At 54.4% G+C, this 19374-nt stretch overlaps 1 long non-coding RNA gene across 1 annotated transcript in view; it reads left to right on the plus strand.

Moving 5' to 3' along the window:
- The first annotated feature begins 6 nt into the window (after positions 1–6).
- Positions 7–19374, plus strand: part of LOC106732338 (uncharacterized) — a 73417-nt gene continuing 54049 nt past the window's right edge. The window contains exons 1-3 of the long non-coding RNA XR_012903928.1: positions 7–84; positions 12565–12621; positions 14726–14782. This is a non-coding gene — a long non-coding RNA (uncharacterized LOC106732338). The remainder of the gene's footprint in view (positions 85–12564; positions 12622–14725; positions 14783–19374) is intronic.

Here is a 19374-nt window from a genome sequence, read left to right on the forward strand (position 1 = left end):
GCCCGCGCTGCCCCGCCGCCCTGGGGCTCCTAGGCACAGCCCTTAGCCCGCCGCGCAGTGCGCGGGGCACCGCCCGTAGGACACGTAAGTGCCTGGCGCCCCCAAGGGGCCACCCTGCCACAGCTGCCAGGGCGTGTCCCTCATCCCCACCCTGCCACAGCTGCCAGGGCACGTCCCTCATCCCCACCCTGCCACAGCTGCCAGGGCACGTCCCTCATCCCCACCCTGCCACAGCTGCCAGGGCACGTCCCTCATCCCCGCCCTGCCACAGCTGCCAGGGCACGTCCCTCATCCCCGCCCTGCCACAGCTGCCAGGGCACGTCCCTCATCCCCACCCTGCCACAGCTGCCAGGGCATTCCCCTCATCCCCACCCTGCCACAGCTGCCAGGGCACGTCCCTCATCCCCGCCCTGCCACAGCTGCCAGGGCACGTCCCTCATCCCCGCCCTGCCACAGCTGCCAGGGCACGTCCCTCATCCCCGCCCTGCCACAGCTGCCAGGGCGCGTCCCTCATCCCCACCCTGCCACAGCTGCCAGGGCACGTCCCTCATCCCCACCCTGCCACAGCTGCCAGGGCACGTCCCTCATCCCCACCCTGCCACAGCTGCCAGGGCACGTCCCTCATCCCCGCCCTGCCACAGCTGCCAGGGCACGTCCCTCATCCCCGCCCTGCCACAGCTGCCAGGGCACGTCCCTCATCCCCACCCTGCCACAGCTGCCAGGGCATTCCCCTCATCCCCACCCTGCCACAGCTGCCAGGGCACGTCCCTCATCCCCGCCCTGCCACAGCTGCCAGGGCGCGTCCCTCATCCCCACCCTGCCACAGCTGCCAGGGCGCGTCCCTCATCCCCACCCTGCCACAGCTGCCAGGGCACGTCCCTCATCCCCGCCCTGCCACAGCTGCTAGGGCATGTCCCTCATCCCCACCCTGCCACAGCTGCCAGGGCATGTCCCTCATCCCCACCCTGCCACAGCTGCCAGGGCACGTCCCTCATCCCCGCCCTGCCACAGCTGCCAGGGCACGTCCCTCATCCCCGCCCTGCCACAGCTGCCAGGGCACGTCCCTCATCCCCGCCCTGCCACAGCTGCCAGGGCATTCCCCTCATCCCCACCCTGCCACAGCTGCCAGGGCACGTCCCTCATCCCCGCCCTGCCACAGCTGCCAGGGCGCGTCCCTCATCCCCACCCTGCCACAGCTGCCAGGGCACGTCCCTCATCCCCACCCTGCCACAGCTGCCAGGGCACGTCCCTCATCCCCACCCTGCCACAGCTGCCAGGGCACGTCCCTCATCCCCGCCCTGCCACAGCTGCCAGGGCACGTCCCTCATCCCCGCCCTGCCACAGCTGCCAGGGCACGTCCCTCATCCCCACCCTGCCACAGCTGCCAGGGCATTCCCCTCATCCCCACCCTGCCACAGCTGCCAGGGCACGTCCCTCATCCCCGCCCTGCCACAGCTGCCAGGGCGCGTCCCTCATCCCCACCCTGCCACAGCTGCCAGGGCGCGTCCCTCATCCCCACCCTGCCACAGCTGCCAGGGCACGTCCCTCATCCCCGCCCTGCCACAGCTGCCAGGGCACGTCCCTCATCCCCGCCCTGCCACAGCTGCCAGGGCACGTCCCTCATCCCCGCCCTGCCACAGCTGCCAGGGCACGTCCCTCATCCCCGCCCTGCCACAGCTGCCAGGGCGCGTCCCTCATCCCCGCCCTGCCACAGCTGCCAGGGCGCGTCCCTCATCCCCGCCCTGCCACAGCTGCCAGGGCGCGTCCCTCATCCCCGCCCTGCCACAGCTGCCAGGGCGCGTCCCTCATCCCCGCCCTGCCACAGCTGCCAGGGCGCGTCCCTCATCCCCGCCCTGCCACAGCTGCCAGGGCGCGTCCCTCATCCCCACCCTGCCACAGCTGCCAGGGCATTCCCCTCATCCCCACCCTGCCACAGCTGCCAGGGCACGTCCCTCATCCCCGCCCTGCCACAGCTGCCAGGGCGCGTCCCTCATCCCCACCCTGCCACAGCTGCCAGGGCGCGTCCCTCATCCCCACCCTGCCACAGCTGCCAGGGCACGTCCCTCATCCCCGCCCTGCCACAGCTGCCAGGGCACGTCCCTCATCCCCGCCCTGCCACAGCTGCCAGGGCACGTCCCTCATCCCCGCCCTGCCACAGCTGCCAGGGCACGTCCCTCATCCCCGCCCTGCCACAGCTGCCAGGGCACGTCCCTCATCCCCGCCCTGCCACAGCTGCCAGGGCGCGTCCCTCATCCCCGCCCTGCCACAGCTGCCAGGGCGCGTCCCTCATCCCCGCCCTGCCACAGCTGCCAGGGCGCGTCCCTCATCCCCGCCCTGCCACAGCTGCCAGGGCGCGTCCCTCATCCCCGCCCTGCCACAGCTGCCAGGGCGCGTCCCTCATCCCCGCCCTGCCACAGCTGCCAGGGCGCGTCCCTCATCCCCGCCCTGCCACAGCTGCCAGGGCGCGTCCCTCATCCCCGCCCTGCCACAGCTGCCAGGGCGCGTCCCTCATCCCCGCCCTGCCACAGCTGCCAGGGCACGTCCCTCATCCCCGCCCTGCCACAGCTGCCAGGGCGCGTCCCTCATCCCCGCCCTGCCACAGCTGCCAGGGCGCGTCCCTCATCCCCGCCCTGCCACAGCTGCCAGGGCGCGTCCCTCATCCCCGCCCTGCCACAGCTGCCAGGGCGCGTCCCTCATCCCCGCCCTGCCACAGCTGCCAGGGCGCGTCCCTCATCCCCGCCCTGCCACAGCTGCCAGGGCGCGTCCCTCATCCCCGCCCTGCCACAGCTGCCAGGGCGCGTCCCTCATCCCCGCCCTGCCACAGCTGCCAGGGCGCGTCCCTCATCCCCGCCCTGCCACAGCTGCCAGGGCGCGTCCCTCATCCCCGCCCTGCCACAGCTGCCAGGGCACGTCCCTCATCCCCGCCCTGCCACAGCTGCCAGGGCACGTCCCTCATCCCCGCCCTGCCACAGCTGCCAGGGCACGTCCCTCATCCCCGCCCTGCCACAGCTGCCAGGGCACGTCCCTCATCCCCGCCCTGCCACAGCTGCCAGGGCACGTCCCTCATCCCCGCCCTGCCACAGCTGCCAGGGCACGTCCCTCATCCCCGCCCTGCCACAGCTGCCAGGGCGTGTCCCTCATCCCCGCCCTGCCACAGCTGCCAGGGCACGTCCCTCATCCCCACCCTGCCACAGCTGCCAGGGCATGTCCCTCATCCCCACCCTGCCACAGCTGCCAGGGCACGTCCCTCATCCCCACCCTGCCACAGCTGCCAGGGCACGTCCCTCATCCCCACCCTGCCACAGCTGCCAGGGCACGTCCCTCATCCCCACCCTGCCACAGCTGCCAGGGCACGTCCCTCATCCCCGCCCTGCCACAGCTGCCAGGGCGTGTCCCTCATCCCCGCCCTGCCACAGCTGCCAGGGCATTCCCCTCATCCCCGCCCTGCCACAGCCGCCAGGGCACGTCCCTCATCCCCGCCCTGCCACAGCCGCCAGGGCACGTCCCTCATCCCCGCCCTGCCACAGCCGCCAGGGCACGTCCCTCATCCCCGCCCTGCCACAGCCGCCAGGGCGCGTCCCTCATCCCCGCCCTGCCACAGCCGCCAGGGCGCGTCCCTCATCCCCGCCCTGCCACAGCCGCCAGGGCGCGTCCCTCATCCCCGCCCTGCCACAGCCGCCAGGGCGCGTCCCTCATCCCCGCCCTGCCACAGCCGCCAGGGCGCGTCCCTCATCCCCGCCCTGCCACAGCTGCCAGGGCGCGTCCCTCATCCCCGCCCTGCCACAGCTGCTAGGGCGTGTCCCTCATCCCCGCCCTGCCACAGCTGCCAGGGCGTGTCCCTCATCCCCGCCCTGCCACAGCTGCCAGGGCGTGTCCCTCATCCCCGCCCTGCCACAGCTGCCAGGGCGTGTCCCTCATCCCCGCCCTGCCACAGCTGCCAGGGCGTGTCCCTCATCCCCGCCCTGCCACAGCTGCCAGGGCACGTCCCTCATCCCCGCCCTGCCACAGCTGCCAGGGCACGTCCCTCATCCCCGCCCTGCCACAGCTGCCAGGGCACGTCCCTCATCCCCGCCCTGCCACAGCTGCCAGGGCACGTCCCTCATCCCCGCCCTGCCACAGCTGCCAGGGCACGTCCCTCATCCCCGCCCTGCCACAGCTGCCAGGGCACGTCCCTCATCCCCGCCCTGCCACAGCTGCCAGGGCGCGTCCCTCATCCCCGCCCTGCCACAGCTGCCAGGGCGCGTCCCTCATCCCCGCCCTGCCACAGCTGCCAGGGCGCGTCCCTCATCCCCGCCCTGCCACAGCTGCCAGGGCACGTCCCTCATCCCCGCCCTGCCACAGCTGCCAGGGCGTGTCCCTCATCCCCGCCCTGCCACAGCTGCCAGGGCGTGTCCCTCATCCCCACCCTGCCACAGCTGCCAGGGCGTGTCCCTCATCCCCACCCTGCCACAGCTGCTAGGGCACGTCCCTCATCCCCACCCTGCCACAGCTGCCAGGGCAGGTCCCTCATCCCCACCCTGCCACAGCTGCCAGGGCATGCCCCTCATCCCCACCCTGCCACAGCTGCCAGGGCAGGTCCCTCATCCCCGCCCTGCCACAGCTGCCAGGGCACGTCCCTCATCCCCGCCCTGCCACAGCTGCCAGGGCAGGTCCCTCATCCCCACCCTGCCACAGCTGCCAGGGCAGGTCCCTCATCCCCACCCTGCCACAGCTGCCAGGGCACGTCCCTCATCCCCACCCTGCCACAGCTGCCAGGGCACGTCCCTCATCCCCACCCTGCCACAGCTGCCAGGGCACGTCCCTCATCCCCACCCTGCCACAGCTGCTAGGGCAGGTCCCTCATCCCCACCCTGCCACAGCTGCCAGGGCAGGTCCCTCATCCCCACCCTGCCACAGCTGCCAGGGCGTGTCCCTCATCCCCACCCTGCCACAGCTGCCAGGGCGTGTCCCTCATCCCCACCCTGCCACAGCTGCCAGGGCGTGCCCCTCATCCCCACCCTGCCACAGCTGCCAGGGCGTGCCCCTCATCCCCACCCTGCCACAGCTGCCAGGGCACGTCCCTCATCCCCACCCTGCCACAGCTGCCAGGGCGTGTCCCTCATCCCCACCCTGCCACAGCTGCCAGGGCACGTCCCTCATCCCCGCCCTGCCACAGCTGCCAGGGCACGTCCCTCATCCCCACCCTGCCACAGCTGCCAGGGCGCGTCCCTCATCCCCGCCCTGCCACAGCTGCCAGGGCACGTCCCTCATCCCCACCCTGCCACAGCTGCCAGGGCAGGTCCCTCATCCCCACCCTGCCACAGCTGCCAGGGCACGTCCCTCATCCCCACCCTGCCACAGCTGCCAGGGCACGTCCCTCATCCCCACCCTGCCACAGCTGCCAGGGCACGTCCCTCATCCCCACCCTGCCACAGCTGCTAGGGCAGGTCCCTCATCCCCACCCTGCCACAGCTGCCAGGGCAGGTCCCTCATCCCCACCCTGCCACAGCTGCCAGGGCGTGTCCCTCATCCCCACCCTGCCACAGCTGCCAGGGCGTGTCCCTCATCCCCACCCTGCCACAGCTGCCAGGGCGTGCCCCTCATCCCCACCCTGCCACAGCTGCCAGGGCGTGCCCCTCATCCCCACCCTGCCACAGCTGCCAGGGCACGTCCCTCATCCCCACCCTGCCACAGCTGCCAGGGCGTGTCCCTCATCCCCACCCTGCCACAGCTGCCAGGGCACGTCCCTCATCCCCGCCCTGCCACAGCTGCCAGGGCACGTCCCTCATCCCCACCCTGCCACAGCTGCCAGGGCGCGTCCCTCATCCCCGCCCTGCCACAGCTGCCAGGGCGCGTCCCTCATCCCCACCCTGCCACAGCTGCCAGGGCGCGTCCCTCATCCCCGCCCTGCCACAGCTGCCAGGGCGCGTCCCTCATCCCCGCCCTGCCACAGCTGCCAGGGCGCGTCCCTCATCCCCGCCCTGCCACAGCTGCCAGGGCGCGTCCCTCATCCCCGCCCTGCCACAGCTGCCAGGGCGCGTCCCTCATCCCCGCCCTGCCACAGCTGCCAGGGCGCGTCCCTCATCCCCGCCCTGCCACAGCTGCCAGGGCGCGTCCCTCATCCCCGCCCTGCCACAGCTGCCAGGGCGCGTCCCTCATCCCCGCCCTGCCACAGCTGCCAGGGCGCGTCCCTCATCCCCGCCCTGCCACAGCTGCCAGGGCGCGTCCCTCATCCCCGCCCTGCCACAGCTGCCAGGGCGCGTCCCTCATCCCCGCCCTGCCACAGCTGCCAGGGCGCGTCCCTCATCCCCGCCCTGCCACAGCTGCCAGGGCGCGTCCCTCATCCCCGCCCTGCCACAGCTGCCAGGGCGCGTCCCTCATCCCCGCCCTGCCACAGCTGCCAGGGCGCGTCCCTCATCCCCGCCCTGCCACAGCTGCCAGGGCGCGTCCCTCATCCCCGCCCTGCCACAGCTGCCAGGGCGCGTCCCTCATCCCCGCCCTGCCACAGCTGCCAGGGCGCGTCCCTCATCCCCGCCCTGCCACAGCTGCCAGGGCGCGTCCCTCATCCCCGCCCTGCCACAGCTGCCAGGGCGCGTCCCTCATCCCCGCCCTGCCACAGCTGCCAGGGCGCGCCCCTCATCCCCGCCCTGCCACAGCTGCCAGGGCGCGCCCCTCATCCCCGCCCTGCCACAGCTGCCAGGGCGCGCCCCTCATCCCCGCCCTGCCACAGCTGCCAGGGCGCGCCCCTCATCCCCGCCCTGCCACAGCTGCCAGGGCGCGCCCCTCATCCCCGCCCTGCCACAGCTGCCAGGGCGCGCCCCTCATCCCCGCCCTGCCACAGCTGCCAGGGCGCGCCCCTCATCCCCGCCCTGCCACAGCTGCCAGGGCGCGCCCCTCATCCCCGCCCTGCCACAGCTGCCAGGGCGCGCCCCTCATCCCCGCCCTGCCACAGCTGCCAGGGCGCGCCCCTCATCCCCGCCCTGCCACAGCTGCCAGGGCGCGCCCCTCATCCCCGCCCTGCCACAGCTGCCAGGGCGCGCCCCTCATCCCCGCCCTGCCACAGCTGCCAGGGCGCGCCCCTCATCCCCGCCCTGCCACAGCTGCCAGGGCGCGCCCCTCATCCCCGCCCTGCCACAGCTGCCAGGGCGCGCCCCTCATCCCCGCCCTGCCACAGCTGCCAGGGCGCGCCCCTCATCCCCGCCCTGCCACAGCTGCCAGGGCGCGCCCCTCATCCCCGCCCTGCCACAGCTGCCAGGGCGCGCCCCTCATCCCCGCCCTGCCACAGCTGCCAGGGCGCGCCCCTCATCCCCGCCCTGCCACAGCTGCCAGGGCGCGCCCCTCATCCCCGCCCTGCCACAGCTGCCAGGGCGTGCCCCTCATCCCCGCCCTGCCACAGCTGCCAGGGCGTGCCCCTCATCCCCGCCCTGCCACAGCTGCCAGGGCGTGCCCCTCATCCCCGCCCTGCCACAGCTGCCAGGGCGTGCCCCTCATCCCCGCCCTGCCACAGCTGCCAGGGCGTGCCCCTCATCCCCGCCCTGCCACAGCTGCCAGGGCGTGCCCCTCATCCCCGCCCTGCCACAGCTGCCAGGGCGTGCCCCTCATCCCCGCCCTGCCACAGCTGCCAGGGCGTGCCCCTCATCCCCGCCCTGCCACAGCTGCCAGGGCGTGCCCCTCATCCCCGCCCTGCCACAGCTGCCAGGGCGTGCCCCTCATCCCCGCCCTGCCACAGCTGCCAGGGCGTGCCCCTCATCCCCGCCCTGCCACAGCTGCCAGGGCGTGCCCCTCATCCCCGCCCTGCCACAGCTGCCAGGGCGTGCCCCTCATCCCCGCCCTGCCACAGCTGCCAGGGCGTGCCCCTCATCCCCGCCCTGCCACAGCTGCCAGGGCGTGCCCCTCATCCCCGCCCTGCCACAGCTGCCAGGGCGTGCCCCTCATCCCCGCCCTGCCACAGCTGCCAGGGCGTGCCCCTCATCCCCGCCCTGCCACAGCTGCCAGGGCGTGCCCCTCATCCCCGCCCTGCCACAGCTGCCAGGGCGTGCCCCTCATCCCCGCCCTGCCACAGCTGCCAGGGCGTGCCCCTCATCCCCGCCCTGCCACAGCTGCCAGGGCGTGTCCCTCATCCCCACCCTGCCACAGCTGCCAGGGCATGTCCCTCATCCCCACCCTGCCACAGCTGCTAGGGCATGTCCCTCATCCCCACCCTGGCTGCTCGGACGAGTGGGCAGCCTGGCCGGTCGCGCTGCCCCAGCATGCCATGGGCAAAGCGGCTGCACAGCCCTCCCAGGTGTACTCCTCTATACTCGCCATTCCCCTCCCTTTGCACAGGACAGCTAATCACTGAAGAAGCAGGGAAAGATCATTGACAAATTGGATCTAGAGCTGTTGCTCCCTGTTTCACCTTGCTTTCTAAAATTACTGTTTTAAAATACAGTAACAGTGTAGAAGAGAAAAGATTCCCTGCAAGACAGTGTCTTTGCTGCCTTCTGCATCCTAGGTGTTTGAGGATGGGTGGGGAGGAAACAAGGACTTGTAATAAACATCTTTACTGAACACTTGGATATGCTGGTAAAGAAGCACATAATCCAAATAAGTGTTCAGAGTCTCACGGAAACACAGACATGGAAAAGTTCTGTTCCTGGGGCCAGCTCAAGATTGTTATCGGAGTATATTTTCCATTACATCCTCTAGTCTGGTTTTAAATGTCTCAAGTAATGTGGCTTCCACTATTTCCCTGAAGAGATTATTCCAGTCTGGTAGCACAAGCCAGGTCCTGAGGTTTCCTTACTTAACCTTATCATGTGGTTTTCTTTTTCCTGCTCCATGAGCCCCATCCTGCAGACAGGAATAGCGGTGCCATTGATTTTGGAGGGTGTGAGATCAAGCACCATAGGCATAAACACAGAGGGTGTCATTTAGCATTAGATAACACTCACTGATATTTATGTCCCCCTTCTGCCATATCTAACATGGCTGAGTTGTGTACTTCAGTTGTGCTGAATTGTGCTTGGGGGATTTAGGATGGTCACAAAAGTTGCAACCACACATTTTCACAGGTATCCTCAAATAAATTATGAAAAAATCTTAATTTACTCACCTGCCATTACTACTAACTGTGAGAACATCCTTTGCATGTGGCTTTCATATAATTATACTCATATAATCTGTCCTGCAATGAACATCTGGGCATTGTATCATTCCAAGTCATAAAAACAAGTCCAGTTACAATAATGTGCTCACTTGGTTAAAAAAGGAAAGTTTTGGGCTTGAAAGTCAGTATGCTAAAGTTCATGTGCTGGGCTAATGTAAAATGTAGGTGGTATGCCTTGTTTGCCAACCTACTTCCCTCTTCACTTTCCTGACCATGGTTTTCCTAAACGTACCATCTTTCAGCACAACTCACCAAACACATGTTTAAAAGTATTTCCTCAGGCTTGTTCATCAGCCTACATACCTTGTTTGTTCCCATGTGTATGTATTATGTGTGGCAATATTTCTGAATTGGAGTGTGTCTAGCTAAATTGACTCCTTGGAGCAGGGACCATAGCCCAGTACCTGAAAAGTATGTGTGCACCTAGCTCTGATTGATCTCTGTAGGAGTTAGGGACTGAGGGGTCTTTGGGAATTTGAACCCATATCATTTTCTATGCTCTGGATAATGTTGAGCACATTCTCAAGGTTGATTGCTGGTCTTTGTTCACAGGGACCTGGGTGGGATGTGGGAAGTTTCCCAGACTCAACAATTAGATTTGGAAAGGTGGATCTTCCCATGCATACTGCTGTTGATAGTGTGGGAGTTTCACAGCAAGGATCCATTTCTGCTATGTTTTTTCTCCTCTGCCTCTGACCTCTGATCCGACTTGGAAAGATGCAGATGCAAAGCAGGGAGCAGAGGCTGTCTAAGGAAAAATGCTTAAGGAGTGAGTAGGGCTTTTGGTATGAGACTCTCCTGCTCTTATGCTGTTGGTAGTACAGGGAGAGGATTAGGCTAGGAAAAGGAAGGGGAAAAATGAAACGGAGAAAGGATAGAGGTAGATGAGAAGAAAAGAGAAGATAGCAGTGGAAGTAGGGGGAGAGAGAGAAATGGGTAGGAAGAGGGAGTATGAGAAAAATCAAGCAAACTGAAAACACAAAGACAGCCCCTAAGGTACGACCCTCAAAGGTCATGTGTCTAACTCTCAGATTTCAACTTTTGTTGAAGATCAGTTGAGCTTTAGGTGAAAGAGATCATGAAATGATGGGGCTCGTGATTCTGTATGAGGGAAAACAGTGGAATAAAACTGGCAGGCAGACTTTAGCAAACTCAGAGAATTGGTAGGTAAGATTCTGTGTAAAGCAAGCCTAAGGGAAAGAAAATTCAGGAGAATTAGTGGTTTTTAAAGAAACGTTATTAAGGGTACAAGAGCAAACTGTTGTAATGCTTGGGGAAAGAGAGGAAATACGGTTAAAGACCACCCTGGCTTAGCCAGGAGATCTTCACTTACCTGAAATTCAAGAAAGAGTTATACAAAAAATGGAAACTATATCAAATTACTGCTATAATTATATATATATATATATATATATATATATATATATATATATATATATATATATTACTGCTATAATTAACATAATATATTAACAAAAAATCAACACAGGCATCTAGGGGCAAAATTAGAAAGGCTAAGACACAAAATGAGATTAATCTAACTAGGCACATAAAGGGTAACAAGAAAACATTCTACAAATTCATTAAAAACAAAAGGAAGATCCAGGACAATATAATCTTGTTATTCAGTGAGAAGGGAAAGACAATAGCAGAAATGGCTGTAATTGTAAAATGGCTTTTTATTTTAGGAGTGATCAGATAACAAACATAGTGAACATCAGTGTAAAGGGGGAAGAATCTGTGGCTAAAATAGGGAACGAGCAAGTTCAGAATTATGAAGACAAGTTAGATGTCTTCAAGTTGGCAGGGCCTGATGAAATATACCCTAGAAAACTTAGGAACTGGCTGAAGATATCGCTTGTCCACTAGCTATTATTTTTGACAACTCATGAAAGACAGGTGAGATCCAAAGAGAACTGAAAAAGGGAAAATGTAGTACCTGTCTATAAAAAGAGGAATAATGACAATCTAGAGAATTAGAGATCAGTCATCTTAACTTTGGTATCTGGAAAGATAATGGCGTAAATAATCAATCAGTTTGCAAACACCTATGATAATAAGGTGGTAAATAACAACCAACATGGATTTGTCAAGAACAAATCATGTCAAACCAACCTAGTACCCTTCTTGGACATGGTAACAAGCCTTGCTAATAGGGGAGAAAGCAAGAAATGTGACATATCTCAGCTGTAGTAAGATTCACATGCCACCAATCCTCTCTCACAGTGGTCTGTTCTGGGTCCAGTTTTGTTCATTATCTTTATAAATAATTTAGATAACAGCATAAAGAGTAAATTTATGAAGTTTGCAGATGATACCAAACTGGGATGGGTTGCAAATGCTTTGGTGGACAGGATTACACCACAAAATGATATTGACACGCTACAGAAATGATCAGAAATAAATAGGATGAAATTCAACAAGGACAAATGCAAAGTGTTACACTTAGAAGGAATAATCAATAGCAGAGATACAAAATGGGAAATGACTGTCTAGCATGAATTACAGCAGAAAAGGCCCTGGGGTTTAAATTGGACCACAAACTAAACATGAGTCAACAATGTAATACTGTTGGGGGAAAAAAAGGGATCATTCTAGGATGTGTTAGCAGGAGTATTGTAAGCAAGATGTGAGAAGTAATTCTTTGGGAAAAGATGTGCACAATTTGGAAACAGTTCAGACGAGAGCAACAGAAATGATGGAAGGTCTAGAAAACATGACCTTCAAGGAAAGATTGAAAAAATGGAGTTTGTTTAGTCTAGAGAAGAGAAAACTGAGTGGAGACTTGATAACAGTCTCTCAGTACATAAAAAGTTGTTAAAAAAGGGAGGGTGCTAAATTATTCTTATCCGCTACAAAAAGAACAAGAAGTAATGGACATACATGCATCGGACCTCCTTTGGGTGTTCCATCAATCGCATCCTGACAAGCTGGGTCCAAGAGCACTTGGGAACCCTCCTCAAGGCAGAAGGGGTGATACCCGATAATAAGTCTTTCCTGAATTTGATCCTGATTATGCTACATGCAGCGATGATCATTCCTGCATTAGGGTCCAGCCAATCTACATGTCAGGAGCTAGTAATTCTCAGGGCAGGTATCTAACCCTCAGTGGGCAAATAGCAGGTCAGTCAATGTAATTTCATGGCTTGGGATGCTCCCTTGCCCGATGGCCATGACAGACTCCCCAGGTCTCAGCCGTGGTCCAGTCTTGCTCTTGCTCCAGCCTGATCCTTAGTCCTATCCTTTCTTTGTTCTGAACCTCTCTTCAGTCCTGACTCTGACCTTTTGACCAGTTCATGGCTGGCCTGCTTGCCACCACATGGACCAAAAAGCCAGACTACCATGGCTCTGACCAGTAGGCCTGCTCCTCTGCGTCTTGGTAGCTGACACTGTGAATCACTGTGATGCCAAAGAACTGCCTCCCTTCTCTCATACAGGTTATTGTGGCTTTCAGCGGGAATAATCTGCATAGAAGCTCCATTGCCAATGAGTGGGTAAGTACACACTAATGCTGTTGCAGCAATATGTGGGCCTGCTTAGAAGACTTTTCTGCCTGCGTCAGGCTCTGACCCATAATCAGCCATTTGATTTCTTAAGATCCATATTAAAATCACTTTGCACAGTGCACCTTTCCCTCCCCCGACAGTTCCATGCCAATATTCAAGCTTCCCTCTCACGGTTTATCATACTTTTACATTTCCTCAGCTGGGACATAATTTCTCCTTACACTCTTTGTGTAGCAAGCCATCGTATATTTAATCAGTCAGCAGTGGCTTACTAAACTGAATCCCGGTAACAGGAATTTCATGTTGGTGCAACACAGTAATTCAAACAACATGTTTCTGTTTGTATTTGGGGGGGAACATGATACAGATCTGAGCTTAGACACAGGGAATGACATCAATAGGCTTCCTGTTTTCCCTTCCTTCTAAAAGTCCCTTTATTTTCATACTAAATAGGATGCAAGTACACTTCCGTCCTGACAGCGCTGTACTCCCATACTGACAATATACCAGAGGATGGTTTTGGGTAGAAGGACCCCTAGCGTCTTGTCAGATTTCCTTGTTTGAGCTGGTGATTCTAGTTTCCTGTTTCTCTTAGTAAACTGTATCTAGAACATACTTCCAAACCAATTGAATTTGGTAGTCAGTGTAAAATGCTATTTATAGTATATTTTGATCAGCACACTACCAAAATATATATTATACTTTGCATGCCTCCTGGGCACGTCACTTTCAAACCAAACGTTTTACAGGTGGCTGCTGCCTCATTTTCTGGATGCTTAACTTGAGGCGTGTGGGTATAGTAGGAAAAAGGCCTGAAAGAAAGGCCCATGTATCGGAGGCCTGGCATGAGGCCTAAGGCCTGGTCTAAAGTGGTAAACACTTTCCTGATATGAAGCAAAATCAGGCTGTGAGCAAGACAGGCTCTGCTCATGGAATTTGGCAAGCACAGGGCTGCTCCTGCAGAAACACATATTCCTAAGAGGGGGTAGGCACAGAGCGCGCACAGAGACACATTCCAGAAGGCTGGTACCAGAATACCTCGATACCAGCGCATTTCCCACATGTAGCAGAAACACACTGACCCCTCCTAAATAAGGTGTAGCCGTCAGCATGATGAATAGAAATATTTTGATCAAACCAATATGTACAAGGCCGGCACAGCTAGGAATGTTAGATGGCATATATCTGAATAGTTGTGTAACTGCATCAGATTTTAGTGGCTACACGACTATTTGATAGTCCCCGGAGGTGGGACCGGCAGCCAGTGCACCTGCCACCCTGCGCTACTGCCTTTCTATCAGAGGCAGCAGTGTGGGGTGGCAAGCAGGAGCTGGTCTGCGAGGGGAGCTAGTTGTGTTTGGCTTCAGATTTCACTCTATGAATTCTCAAGCAGCTCCAGCATGTATGCAGAGGTGAACTGTAGCTAATATTCATGGGTTAAAAAAAGGGAGATAAATTATGTGTCAGCTCATACAGAGGAAGCACAAAAAAGGCGTTTGTCCTGCCAAAAGAGATTGACAATTATCTCATTAAAGCATTTCCAAGAAATTGATTTAGCTGTTACGAAGAAAGTCTTAATAATGAACATTTGGTGTTGTTTTCAATTAAATATCCTGACACTAAACTCTGAGTACAAAAGTTGCTTTCAAATTTGTAATGTTAGTTTTTAGAAACTGGTAAATGCAAACAAAAATGTCACTAATTTAAATTCCTTTTCCCCTTTTGCTGCTGTTTTTACTTATTCTCATAAGCTACGTCTACACTACACTGGAGTATTCCGAAATAGCTATCCCGTATATTCACTGCAAGCCCGTTTTTTCGGGTTCGCTATTCTGATGTCTCTGTAAACCTCATTCCACGAGGATTAAGGGATGTTTTGGAATAGCAGGTACCGTGCCACATTATGAAATAAGCTATTTCGAAATAAGAGAAATAAAATACGTAGTGACTGTTGGAAGTTTTTTGATGTAGCACATCTAGAGATAGAAACATGATTACTACAACATTTATTCTTTTCTCTTTGTACTACTGATACTTCATTTTCGTGTTATGTTTTAATTAAATAAATTTAATATATTTTATGTTTTGCTAGGTTTTAAAACAACAGCAGTGCCCTTAATTGATACTCTTTTACCACTGTTTGAAATGGGTGAGTTGGTTTAAACATATACTGAAGATCCTTTATTTCTTTTTGCATTTAAAATTCTGTACAATGAAGACAAAAATATTATGCTCTGTATTTCTTAGTCTGTTTTGAGGAGAAAAGTGATTTATCTAACAGCTGACTAATTACACATCACCCCCTAACTGAATTCTAAACTGTTAGTGTTACTCCTTCCAAAATATATGCATCTGTGTATACAGATGTATGAAACAAGGACTAGAAGTATTGTTTGTCTAGGCGAGTGGCTATTTAGATGATGACTTGAAGCTGCTTCCTGTTTATGAGGTAATAATATCTGTGTCCATCTTGTTTTCTAAATAAGACCAAGATGTTTATTTAGCCCAGTTATTTGTAAATTAACAGGAACACTGTGAAGCATCAGTATGGTTAAGGGCAAGATTCTGCCACTGTTTGATGAAGGCTCTGGCCCTAAATATTAGAGTGAATTAAAATGATAGCTTTAGGGGGCGACTCAGGCCAAGCTGCTATTGATTTCATTGGGAGTTTAGCAAGAATGAGAATTGCAGAATAGGGCCCAGAAAAAGGAAAGATTAAATAATGAAAGGCAACGCTAAATTGGCTCTTCTTGTTATAAGGCAGGGGTGTCCAAACTTTTTTCAAAGAGGGCCAGATTTGATAAAGTGAACATGCGTGAGGGCCGACCATTTTGCCTGACATTCTTTGAACCATTAAAATTAAATGCAAATTAACTATTTTATGCAAAGTTTATTGCAAACGGCATACTTTTCATTCCGTCACATGGATGACAAATCTAAACAGGTGTTAAATCACTCTGCCTTTCATATCTGAAGGCCAGATGAAAAAAAAATCCAGGAAGATGAAATATATGTCAGGAACATTGTAAAGTACATTACATATTATTGGTAATAAAGGTTGTCTGTCAACTTTTAAGTTCAAAAAATATGAACAGGAACATAACACCAAGTATACATGTTGTGTCCAAATATATTTATAACTGATTTAGACCAACTGACATTAACTGAGATTTTACAATGTATTCATCTCAATACATATGGATTCGTTGGGGGCCATAAAAGATAGATATTGCCAAATTACCTGTGGGGCCGTATTAAACCGGAACACGGGCCGCAATTGGCCCGCGGGCCGGACTTTGGACATGCCTGTTATAAGGAATATGGATGGAAAGTTTGTGAATAGCAGTGAATCAGAACAAAGTGCTACTGCAAACAGCCATTTACTTGAGAGTCAATAACCGCATAGCGTCCCTGAGATCTGCTTTTCAGAACAGTAAGAGGTATCAGTTGAGATGACTTACTAATAGGCTTATCAAAATTAAAATTGCTCCCAGCAGGGGGTGAACTATTACGATGCGTTTTCTGTAGGCGAGAGACTTTTCTGACAAGTTGAAAAGTGATCTCAAGATACAAAAAGCAATTATTCCAAAGACCTCAAACCTGTGTCATGTAGTAGCTGTGGCAAATAATGCCATTGGGAGAGAGATCAATTTATTTTTCTAACTATGAAATTACCCTATGCCTACTAAATGGAGTAGCCTGGTTTTGAAATATACAAGACAGTTTCATTATTTCCATTTCAGCACCATAGAGAAACGTGTAATGTGGGTCGCCTTTATTTGTTGATTGTAAAGAATGTCATTCTAGCAAAAAGACCCAGACTGACAGCTCTTGTTTCTTTGTGAAGGTTCCTGCATTATGGCTTTTAAACTAGCAAGCAAGATTGATACTTTAAACAAATTGCTAACTCCTGTTTTACTTTGCATGTATGTATTTCTTCCTGCTGTTATTATTAATGCTGCAGTAGCATCCACACAGCTCAGCTTGGGAGGTGCTGTATGAACGCATATTGAGAAACAGTTCCTGTTTAAATGCAATTGTAGCTAATATGCATCTGCTCTCAGGGTGGTACAGAGGGGCAGAGCAGCATTGCAGAGATGGTGCTGCGGGGAACTGGCTTTTAAGCTGGCTCCCCCCAGCATTGGCTCCTTTTCCCACCCCCCACAGCCTCTCATAGAGGCAAGGTGGGCGGGGAAGCGAGTAGTCGATACTCCACTCGACTACTCACTATCATCCCTACTTGGAACCTGCCTATTTTGATGCGTCTCTCTCAGGACGGATGTGACATGCAGTTACTCTCAGGCTTGTGAGAGTTGGGAGCAGTTACTATCAGCCAGATTTCCATGACAAGCAAAAGAGGGGCATGGAACATTTCTCCAGAAATGGATGGTTACATATAGCAACTGGACTAATTTCAAAGTCCAGTGATGAGTTTGTGGACTGTATTTGATAGCACAGGAATATCTGAGTGCACTGTCATATAACTAAGGACACAGAAAAAGGAGATTGGTGATAATATACTAGGGTTGGGTGGTTTTGCGCTCCTGTGGTAAGATTTTACCAAAAAGTAGAGGAAGCAAAAAAGCACTGCAGTATCCTGGTGGGCGTATGCACCTATCTAAAGGCTATGTGTGTCCTATTGTCTTGTAGCAGTGCCTGGGGTCTCTGTTATGCATCCAGCCCCATTGTGCTAGGCTTCATCCCCTCACATAAAGAGATGGTCCCTGCCCCTAGCAGCTTACAATCTACACACAAACCAAGAGACAGCAGGCAGATGAGAGTACATGAAGCAATGAAGGTCATAACAGAAAGCAATGCTAAATGCAGTGTCGTCAGTGCACCTCTCCATTCCACTGACAAGTCTAATCAGAGTTAGGGATGTTATTCAAGTTGTTAACTGGATGACTGGAGCAGCCCTGCCTGCGACACGCATGCCTTAGCCTGTAGTTCTGGATGTATTCATTTGACAGCCTTTCAACCACATTTCCAACTCTTTGAAAGTGTTCTTTTCAATTTTAATAAATAAGGGTCTAGACTGTGTCCCAATAAAGGGGGGCTGAGAATAAAATGTTGTAGCCCAGAGGGCTAGCTGAGATTTATGATATTCACTGCCTTGCCTTCATTGTATTCTGCCTTTATTATATTCAGCAATAATGCAAGGAACTTCCAGGCTGGTATTCTGTAGGATAAGAGCTTCAGTGGCTAGAATAAGGCTTGTGACCTATGAATTTTGGCCTAGATAAATGGCCCAATGATAACCTCTAGGTTTAAGAGATCTGGAAACAGAGTGTGAGGGGGAGTTTTGTCCATAATGACGCTGGCTAGTCATTCAAGACTGAACGCTGGTTGGAGAAGATCTTACCTAACCTGATTTTAGTCTTTTCTCTCATCAATCCTCTTACTAAATATCACCCCAAAACTGAAAGCCATTAGCAACTTTGGCACATGAACATACAACATATGGCTGCTTGATATTCTAGAAAGAGCTAAACTCATTTCTGATTATCAAGCCATCTTAAAAAAAAAAATCCTGCGTCATAAGAATGAGTTGAATTTCCTAGGGTTTATCTACACCTCAGGTGGAATTGTATAAACAGACCAAAATGTAAATCACTCTGAGATGGCTCTCTGGATATTTTTGCTTATGGTGTTTTCACCCAACAGGTATATTAGAATTCTAATAGCATATGACATAGTTCATATGGCTTTTGATCTTTGCATTTGAGAGCAAACTCTTGACAGACCATGGAAACTGTAAAGGGCGTTTAATTCTGAATTCACTAAGGCTGGTGAATCTATCTTCCCGGTCCTCAGCCTGAGAGTGACACAGACTTATTTAAAATTTAAAGATGACCTTCTTCAGGAAAAATATTAAGCTTGTGCCATTTTCTGCTCCTGTTTTCTGTATAAAGATGGCCTGAAAGGATTTCATATTAAAAAATATATATTTTTGTCTGTCTTTTTTTGCATTGTAAATTCAGGAATTTCTTGCCCCCAGGAAATTCTGTGGCGAATGGAGACTCAGTGAATATAGGACAAGAAACTGAAAATTGAACAAACTGAGAAGAGAAGAGATTCCACTTACACCTCTGAGAAGTCCTCCAGCAAATCTAGGGAAGACCACACCTGACATTTCCAATATTGCTATAGTTAAAAATCAAGCAGAGTACAATGCAAGCACCACCACAAATAAACAATTAACTTTCAACACCTTTTTCTATCAAAAATAACATAACAGGAGACAAATACATTTTTAAAAGAACCTTTGCAGGTGACCTTTAAACAAGCATGATCTGTGATTTTTCCTGGCTGGTTGTACTTCACACTGGTACTTGACTGGATGGCTGGAGCATTGTTAGTAAGGTGAAGAGATTCTCTCATCACTTGAACCACCCCTAAAATATGAATTTAAGAGCTTCACTTTAGGCAAACATTTTTGAAAATGTTGGCCTGTTTTGTTTGATTTGGAGCTTGCTGTGAGCTTGATTTGGAGCTTGCTCTTTTAAACAGCTGGCTCTGTATGTTTGACAACAGCGAGAAGAATTTTTTTTAAACCAAATGTTGCTCTCTGTAAATATGGATCATTCCACTGACTCCAGATTTACGCTCATGTAAATACAATGCAAACAAGTAACTGTGCCTGCCAGTACTATAGTTGCAAATACGACTGGATGAGCAAGAGGGTACATTTGTGCACAAACATACCTCTGTGTGCAGTGGCATGCATGAGAACACCTGTTT

The sequence above is a fragment of the Pelodiscus sinensis genome, chromosome 5 (assembly GCF_049634645.1).
Source record: "Pelodiscus sinensis isolate JC-2024 chromosome 5, ASM4963464v1, whole genome shotgun sequence".
Taxonomy (NCBI): Eukaryota; Metazoa; Chordata; order Testudines; family Trionychidae; genus Pelodiscus; species Pelodiscus sinensis.